Below are 8,326 nucleotides of genomic sequence, written 5' to 3'. Positions count from 1 at the left end.
AAAGGTCTACACAGTAAACTAATAAACACATCTGTTCACAATTCACAAAAAAACCAAGAAAATGGAAAAAAACACATTCATGACCTCAGACCACCACCATCCCAAAAATATGCAAGCGTTAACTCTTAGAAGACATAATACCACAAGGGAGCCTACCACTAACTACAGGCCATCCAACAGAAAACACAGAACAAGGAAAAAACCTCTGATCAAACCTATATTATTTTATCAATGACAATCTATGTACATTATTTTGAAAAAGGATGCTAGATATCAGACAGAGACATATAGGTTATTCAAAAAGTATTCTTTTTATTTATCATTATTTTTCTTTTTGTTTTGTTTTTCTTGTGATAAGTACATTTCAGTTTTGGTGTATACAAAATTCACACTTTCTGTAAATCACTTTAAACAACTTTTAGAAAAAGGAAAAAGAAGAACCCCAAAAGCTAAGTGATACAATCATACCATTCGTTCCAACAATCATACTGTGACATTCGCTACCCACTCTAGAACTATCTAGACATATCATACAAAAGACATTAAACACACAAGGTAAAAGAATCTTGTCTTGGGAGTCCCCTGTAAGTTGCTGCGAGAGAGAAATCATAAGATCTGTACATTGTTACAGCTGATGCATTTTCTACAAATTTTTACTTCCTTGTTATTGATTTTAGACAATATGATTTTCTATGAGGGGATCCCATAAGCGTACGGCCAACGTACGTTTCGGTGATAGATGGTATTTGATTCACCTTCTTCAGGGCCAAAAACAAACTAGACAAGGAACATACTATAACATATATAAAATGTTAAAATCAGGGGTTCTTGAAAATCTGAAAAGAAGAACATGTTATATACAAATTAATTTCTTTTTGTGAAGCATCCTAATGGTATATCCTACTATTTAATTAATAAAGGTTTTTAGACATTTTGCATGCTATAGTGCATTGGAAGGGTAACAACCCATTAAATGGACCCATTCTGTGATGTTGAGCTTAAAAGTGAGGGCATCCAGTGTTGTTCAGTGACTGAAACAGATAAAGTAAACCATTTTTACAAAGAATATATATATGGTCAAGATGTTGAGGTCAAGGTGACCAAAGGAGAAGAGAGCAAACCTTCACCCTGTGTTTTGGTAAGAGAAACTGTGTGAGGTTAGGATCTATATCCCAGCATCTTGTAGATGACAAAGGCATAGAGTTTGTGGACTGATACCTATATTTCAAGAAGTTGCGGTCATTATCCAGATATTGAAAGTGGCGAATTGCTTGAATCGTTTGCGTATAGCTACAGAAGAGAAATGAAACTTATTAGATGTCATGGTACACTACCGTCAGATTAGTGTGTCTATAAGCTCAAGGGCGCATTACCTGTTTTCCTAGACGAACTGATAAACAGTAGTTTTCAGCTCTTTAGTCTGGACGCATTCTTATTTGAAAAAGGTTTTCTTATTGATAGGCCTGGAGAACAAATGTAAAAATGAGTAGAAATTCTTGAAGGAATGTCCCATCCATAGTCTGAATTCTACTTTCACAAGGTGTACCTGTTGTATTATCCGCCAGATTAATGGTTCAAACAAGGATAAACTGCACTTCTTCTCCAAGTATACTGATGAAACTGTCTTGGTGTATTACTTTTGCAGGCTTTAAAAATAAAAATAAAGATAGACCCAGTATATTAACGACTAAGGTGGGAATCGCATGTAATTAACAAACCGCAAAAACTGTTGGTTTAGAAAAATTGCTGAGCTGGCTAAGGGCCTATTATTAAGGTCCCGTTATAAGTGCAGTGGTTTTAGAAATGCTTCTTGCTGGACTTTTTTTTAAATACTCTATTTGTTCTTTTTAATAAAAATATTATCATGACATGTTAAGATTTTAGCAGGCATGTCAAAAAAATTAGGTGAGAGTTGTTGTTTAGAGTGGAGCGATATGCTCTGCGTCTGTGTGGCATTGTATTAAACAGATTAGCTGTGTGAACGTAGATAAGAAACAAGGGCATTGAGTTAAGCAATTAAACTGTGTGAACGTAGATAAATGACAAGGGACAGGGCTAGAATACTTGACGCAACTAATGCAAGCTCTGTAACGTACACTTCTCTATATTGCGCCACAGAGTGCAGAGAAAACACTTTTCATGACATGTATAGAATTAGGGTGAAAGTTATTATTAAGAATGGAGCAATGAACTATGCATCCGTGTAGCCTAGGGTATAACAATTTAATGGTGTGAACATAGATTAAACCACGAAGGACAGAGCTTGAATACTATGCGCGACTATGGCAAGCTGTGTCACGTGTTCCTTTCATTATTGCGCCACAGAATGCCGATTAACTTGCTGAAAAACGACAGCGAGTGTATACTAGGTTGATCAAAATGCTCTCTTACCTTCGACACTGCGTGCGGCTGTCCGTCTCAGGGGGTCCTCCGGTTAATGAACCGCTAGGAGGTATACACTCGAAAACTAGGGTTTTTAAAGACGTGTCAGTGTATCAGAGGCAGAGTGCCTCAGGTGGCCGTAATCAACGATCTCAGCTAAACCTGGATAGCAACATAGTCGAAGGACTACTGTTATTGTGTCATACTTCCAGGGTACGTGGTAGACACTAAAAACGGACTATACAGATGGACAAACTGAAAAATTTAAAGATGGCCACTATTTATTTTACGAGGATCCCAAATATCCATATCTGATTGCCCACCCTTATATGATTGTATATCTATATACTGACAGGAATTGAAAGGGTGTTTGTTATCCTCTAAACTGAAATGCGTAAGTGATTTTTTTCGAAAATAGATTCTCGGAACCAGGATATGCTAGATGTCATAAAATGCATTTTATCATATGTGTCCTCATAAACATTGTGTATACATTTAAGATACTTAATTTGGTTTGGAGGGAAAACTGGTTACATTACACAAAGGGGACCTATAGTTTGGAAGGTCCTATGTATTTACTATCCATGATATTTCCTCGTTGTGGCCATGTCTTACAGTGTCTAGATGATAAATCCAGTAAGTTTCTCGTTGTTTCCTAAATTTAGTTGTATCTCTGCCAGGAGGGGTCTGGATGTGTTCCAAGATAAGCCATCGCATATCTTTTTCTGTGTGACCATATTGAGAGTAATGGGGCACCATTGGGGCATTCATCTTTCCTGTTCTTACTGCTGATTTATGTTCTGAGAGTCTAGTGTGTAGTTCTCTTGATGTTTCGCCTACATATCCAATATTGCAAGGACACATTATTAGATAGAGTATATTTGAGGTTTTGCAGTTCGTCATCTCTTTTAACTGTCCTGATTTGTTCTTATATGTTCAAGTGTCTCCTGGGATTACTTGGTCACATGCATGGCAATTGCCACATTTGTAGTTTCCTCTGGGGAGAGGGTTGCCATCTATAGTGTGCTGACGAGTATGCAGTTGGTACTTCCACCTGCTATGGACCAGTTTGTCCCTTAGATTTTGGTTTCTTCTGAAGGCTATGATGGGTCTGCTTAGCTCTTCATTATGGTCATTGACATTTAGGATCTTCCAGGTCTTATTGATTATTTGTCTGATCTTATTGTTTAGAGTTGAATGGTTTAAAACACACACCAATTTTTGACTGGTAGCTTTCTCAGTTGGGTGGAGGAGAGCATCTCTGTTGTAATATTTTGCTCTTTTCATAGATTCCCGGACCAATCTCTTGGGGTAACCTCTTAGCAGCAGACGGTCCGTTAGGTTGGCTGCATGATTCATAAAATCTTTCATTGAGGTACAATTCCTTCTAATTCTGAGGAATTCCCCAAAGGGTATAGAGTCTTTTTGACACGGTGGGTGGAAGCTGCCGTGCTCTAGGATGGTATTTTTTGCCGTGGGTTTTCTATAGAGGCAGACTGTGAGTTCCCCCTCCATATCCTGGATCCAAATATCTAAAAATTCTACTTTTTCAGATGAGAAATTACAGGTGAATTTGAGATTCTGGTCTGCTGAATTTAACCATTCCATGAATTCTTTTAGCATGTCTTCAGGCCCTGTCCAGATGAAAAAGACATCATCAATGAATCTATGCCAGTTGGTTATATTCTCATAGAAAGGGGCAAGTTCATTAAAGATGTTCTTTCTTTCGAATTCCCCCATATAGATGTTTGCAATGCTGGGGGCACAAGATGCCCCCATGCTGACTCCTTTGATTTGTTGGAAAAAATCATTATTGAATTCAAAGAAGTTATTTTGGAGGACAATTTTCAAACAATCTAAAATGAAGACATCAGGTCTTTGCCCCGGTGTCCTAGCTAGGAGCGCTGCCACCGCATCCATAGCTTGGTCCTGGGGTATGTTGGTATATAAAGATTCTATGTCACAAGTCACTAGGAACTGTGTGACATTGTTGAAAGGTGTATGTTCTAAAGTAACAATCATGTGACCAGTATCTTTTATATAGGATTCATAGGTGGTAGTGAGAGGGCATAAAAAAGTGTCCAGATATTTGGAAAGTGGTTCTGTACTAGAGTTGATGGATGCCACTATCGGTCTAAGTGGCGGATCAGTAACGCTTGTGTGTTGTCTTTTCCAACAGAAAACAAACAAAAAGTAAAACCAAACAAAATAGGAACAAAAATAGTGGTGCCTACCCTCTCTCAACATACCTTTGATAAAGTAATGTATTGAACTTACTTGATCCTTCCCTAAAAGTAAAAACTCCAAAGGCCTGGGTGCAGCACATACTTGAGTGATGCTTTCTTCCAAAATCCAAATGACTAAGGTCTTCTGGACAGTAAGAAGAAGTATTATTATATCTGCAGTTACCATCCATTGCTTATGGCATTTTCGACCTTTTAACAAACAAATATACACATGTTTGTGCTCCAAAATCACCTGAATGCTTTGTTTAGGTAAAAATCCCCCCAAAAATGTACGTTTGAGTTGATTTTCCAGTCACAAGTTTTAGAAAAACTGCAGCTTGTGTTAGGGTTTGAGGTTTTGTGATCAAAAACTAACCAAATGATCTGCTCAGATAAAAAACTCAACCTGAAATGTTTGTTGACCACCAACATTAATGGAACTGCCACTCATATTGTGTGAGTTGTGCTCGCATTGGGAAAAAGCTGTTCACATTCATTCTGATCGTGTTGTTACTGTTTCTCTTGTGTCACAATTTCTCCCCAAACAAGAATATCAGTATGTGTAGTTGCCTAGTAGTGTAATCTACATAATTATATCGAGATTTTGTTGCGCTACATTACCAAAATTATGCTAATTATGCAGGCTTAGGTAAAATTTTGCCCCTTAGAAATAATCAAAAATATATTCTTGCTTCTGAATCTGAAATGGAATTTTTGCTTCTATTGTTAAAACTAAATGAAAAATACAGGATAGGGTTTTATCCCATCCGATGTAACCCAATGTTAGACATTGGGGTAGACATTGGGGTAATAACAGGTAAATGTGATTCTTGTACTAACTTAATAAACACAAAGGGCCTTATTACTATGTCGGTCGGAAAGCATTCCAACCGGCTACTTGCCGGAATCACTTCCAAACGACTCGGTTTTGGGGAGTCCAACCAACTGATTATGATGTTTCCGAACACCGTTTCAATCAACAACACAGGTGCCCATTGAAACAAGAGCTGGGTGGGAAAACCTTGCACCCTCTCACAGGCACCCCATGGTGCCTGCCACACTGTGCATCGTTGGAAAGAGGGGTCTCATGGGTTCCCCCATGGGCCTGCTACAGGCCTCCAAAGTAAGTATCCAACAGCTGTTTCAGAAAGGCTGTTCAAATCCGACATCATAATACGTCAGTCAGGAATGCGTCCAAGACCTGTACGATTCTGCTTTGACTGCCTTGAAGTCCCCGAATGCCAGGCAGAACTGATTCGGAATGACCAAACAGTTACCGTTCCATCGTAATTGGTCGGTCGGAAATGTTTCCGAGTCCATTGGAAATATAGGTACTGACACTGGTTAGGAAAATCCAAATGCTGTTCGCAGCCTTTCCGACCGACATTGTAATCAGCCCAATGTCGTTAGGTCACAACAAAGATTGAATAGAATCTTTGCTCAATCTCTGATAGCTATGACACAGCACGCTGTTCTCCCGAGAAATATTTGTTAAAATCAAGCGTTATCAATCTATTTTAAAAGTAAGAAAATAACATTCCAAAATCAATTTAGAGAAATAGGGAAATATTGAAAGAGCCAAGATACATCAAACTGAATCAGTAATATGATTATTTTTTTTACTGTTTTCAGGAGAAAAAAGAACACCAAGGAAACAATATGCTGATCAGCGCCTAGAGACCCCTAGGGGTGATTAGTTTGCGCTGTACAAATTCTCGGATACATACATCAGAAGTACACATTTGACTGGAGCATAGTTGCAATTTCAGTCCAACTATGTTAGAGTAGGAGTAGGGTAGGTCAAGCAGGTCACATTGATCAAAGTTGTTTAACCTAATTTAGGGTATTGTCTGGAGCTCCAAGTCCAACAGTGGGGTAAAGGAAGATGCTAGAGTTGGCAAGGGTCCAACACAGCACAACCCAATTTCTACTGTAGCTGTTTATTTTGGCACCAACAGTTCTGAGTAGAAGAAAGCGGGATTCCACAGTGAACGAGGCTGCTTCTTGTTTAAAGTAGATTTTCTGCCTTGCCCTGGTCCAATATTTAAATTTCAGAGTAAATCAAAAATGACTTATTCCAAAATGTGTTCAGTTACTGAGGACATTCCCAATAGTATTGCCTGAAGACCATCAGTCAGGTGAACTACATGTTGGGTCTCTGTAGCAGCTAACAGTTGTGGAAAAACTTACAGCTAGATTCATCAAGCCGAAAACGGCTCGCAAAGGGCCAGATTCTGAGAATCTGGCCCTTTGCGAGTGCAATTTTTGCATTTGGGATTCATCATCCCAAATGCAAAAATCGCTAATTGCGAAATCGCATATTTGCGAGGAATTGCATTTAAGGAATCTCTATTTGAGATTCCTTAAATGCAATTCATTAACCATTTTCTATTAGCGAATTCGCTATTCCTGGCTGCTATTTACCACGAAGTGAGACTTCGTGGTAAATAGCGAAAACTCAGAAAAATGCACTTTAGTGCATTTTTCTGAGTGGTATGTTACACACACACAAGTCCTTTGGACGTGTGTGCGCAACATCTGGCTACATTTGCTTTTCAGGGGTGCTACAGGGTGTCCTTTGGACACCCCTGGCACCCTTGAAATTGCATCCTTATTTGCGATTAGCAAATTGCTAATCGCAAAAAAGGAATAACTCCCCATTCATCCCTTAGGCCCATAGGAATGAATGGGGAGTTATTCCTTTTTTGTGATTAGCAATTTGCTAATCTCAAATAAGTAAGATGTAGGAATCGCAATATTTTTTGCAATTCTTACATGAATCCCGTTTTGCAAGTCCTTAATAGCGATTCCTTATGAATCGCTATTACAGACTCGCAAAACGGGACTTTGATGAATCTAGCTGTTAGCCTTTTATATATCACCTTCAGACAAAGAGTGCAAGCAGGAGTCCGGAGTCCTTGAACCTGCATATTCCAGCAGTCAGGCAGAGTCTTTGCTTCCTTCTTCTGGTGCAGGAATGTTCTGAAGAAGTTGTGGTGTGGTTCCTGTCTTTTCCTGTGCAATAGACAGTAACTATGAACTGCCCACACCATAACTGGGGTACTTTTTCTAATTCCAACTTCCTTTAACTGCACTTCCTCTCTACATTTACTGAAAACCTTCAGAGTGCAGCACACATAGAAAGAGTAAAAAACAAGGAGAAATAAACATAGTTCTCCTTGTTACGCCTCTCCTTTGCAGCATAGCATTTTGACCCATTTCCAGGTCGAACACTAAAGGCAAATCAGAGAATACACTAAAATCCATATGTGTATGCATGGTAACACTCACGATCCACCCATGGAACCCCTCCCTGTGGCAGATTAAAACAAGGCTGTGCCTCTGCCTTGCTTTACTCCAGATTTACCAAGTCACGAAAGGCCATGCAAGATGGCCTTACCTAGCCTGATAAATTTCATTATAGGTTGTGTCATCCTGCGCCCCTTTGTGTGGTGCAAGGGCGACGCAAAAACCTTTTAGAAATATGCCCCTTAGAGTTTTGCAAATGCCCCATTTGCCAAATGCGTAGTTCAGCAGCCCCATTTAGAAGTGGGCAAAGTATTGTACTGCCTATTTAAACCTTTTAGTAATGGCTTGCTTCCTGTGAAGATATTGGGCGGTGTGCTTCAGAAGGTTCCCACTTTCCAGAGCTAACCTTCTTACGTGCATTATTGCTGCTTGGTACCACCAGGAATAGTCTGATGATCACAAACAGGAAA

At 39.2% G+C, this 8,326-nt stretch overlaps 1 long non-coding RNA gene across 1 annotated transcript; it reads right to left on the bottom strand.

Annotated features, from left to right (window-relative positions):
• Positions 1-325: 325 nt before the first annotated feature.
• Positions 326-2,425, bottom strand: LOC144761512 (uncharacterized). The gene is made up of 5 exons (XR_013595755.1): positions 2,392-2,425; positions 1,547-1,646; positions 1,374-1,463; positions 1,219-1,290; positions 326-836 (listed from the first exon to the last, which is right to left on the bottom strand). It is a non-coding gene; the product is annotated as an uncharacterized LOC144761512 (long non-coding RNA).
• Positions 2,426-8,326: the final 5,901 nt, after the last annotated feature.

This window comes from Lissotriton helveticus, chromosome 6 (assembly GCF_964261635.1).
Source record: "Lissotriton helveticus chromosome 6, aLisHel1.1, whole genome shotgun sequence".
NCBI lineage: Eukaryota > Metazoa > Chordata > Amphibia > Caudata > Salamandridae > Lissotriton > Lissotriton helveticus.
Note: the sequence above shows the minus strand (reverse complement) of the source record. Positions and strands in the feature narration are given on the sequence as shown.